We start from the raw sequence: 1,294 nt of genomic DNA, 5'->3' as shown, positions 1-1,294 counted from the left end.
ATAATATAATATATATATATATATATATATATATATATATATATGTATATTCATATATATATATTAAATATATATATATATATATATATGTATATTTATATGTATATTCATATATATATATATATATATATATATATATATATATACATATTCATATATATATATATATATATATATATATATTAATTTATATATCTATCTATCTATCTGACTATATACATATAAATATTTATATATTGCTTTGCAATGATCTTTCCTCAGGGCCATACATTGTTCTAATAAGGAATGTTGTGCTATAATTTTAGTGACTAATCGTAATTTCTTGACGTCTTTAGATCACCGCCGTAATGCTCACAGTCATGAACTCACTTTAATGAAAGAAAAGAATATGAATCAGGACCCTATACATGATTCAAGTATACTTACTTCATGAATGCATTTCTTTATTAATGATAGAATAAAATCAATCATAATTTAAGCTAAAATAAGATCTTCCGTTTAAGAAAACACCTTTTTTTCCCCTTTAAGCACTCATTTTATCAAGAACGTTCTTTTCAATCGCACCAATATATAATAATGACCTTTCGAGAGAGTCGCTGCGTAGTTAATTTCCTTCCAGAGCTGCCAAGCACGTCCTTCCTCCCTTAATGCTGAAGGGCAACTGGACGTGTGTGGGGGGCGTTCATTGCACCTGTACATGGCATTACGTGCCGAAGGGAGAAGCACGCAAGCATTAAACAAGAAACTGTAAGTTGGCATTTGGCACTTTTACTTGGTCCTGTCGACAGGCTTAAACAAACATACGTATAAGTAATAACGGTTTGTGTGTGTGAGTGCGTGTGTATATATATATATGTGTGTTTGTGTAGGTGTGTGCGTGTGTGCGTATGTGTGTGTGTGTGTTTTCGTGTGTGTGTTTGTGCTTGTGTGTGTGTGTTTGAGCGTGTGTGTGTGTGTTTAATCAGATCCATCCGGTGATATACTTAATTTCCAGATGTTTATCACTGGTCGGTAAATACTCTCTATGCTAAATCCATCGTGAGGAATTTACACGGACAAATACTCTTGTATATGTGAAAGTACTCTTTGAAATTTTTATTGATTTGAACCTTAGGTTGAGTAGAAGTGGCTGTAAATCAGACGCTGCTACTTTTCCTTCAAAACTATTGATCTAAATTTTATTCAAAACTACGACACCACAAGTAAAAAAGGTGCTAAAACGACTAATAAAATATCCTTTTATATAGATAATGAATGGTAAAATATTTAGAATATACCTCTATCATATGAATGA

The 1,294-nt window shown here is 31.0% G+C and overlaps 1 protein-coding gene across 1 annotated transcript in view; it reads right to left on the bottom strand.

The window, feature by feature from the left end:
* Positions 1-659, bottom strand: part of LOC147469085 (uncharacterized) — an 8,443-nt gene extending 7,784 nt beyond the window's left edge. Inside the window, exon 1 of the mRNA XM_086550811.1 lies at positions 582-659. The gene's annotated coding sequence lies outside the window, so the exon portion shown is untranslated. The remainder of the gene's footprint in view (positions 1-581) is intronic.
* Positions 660-1,294: the final 635 nt, after the last annotated feature.

Source organism: Penaeus japonicus, unplaced genomic scaffold (genome assembly GCF_977035675.1).
Source record: "Penaeus japonicus unplaced genomic scaffold, GWHDUDI00000001_assembly GWHDUDI00000024, whole genome shotgun sequence".
Lineage (NCBI taxonomy): Eukaryota > Metazoa > Arthropoda > Malacostraca > Decapoda > Penaeidae > Penaeus > Penaeus japonicus.
This window is presented reverse-complemented; position numbering and strand designations above follow the sequence as displayed.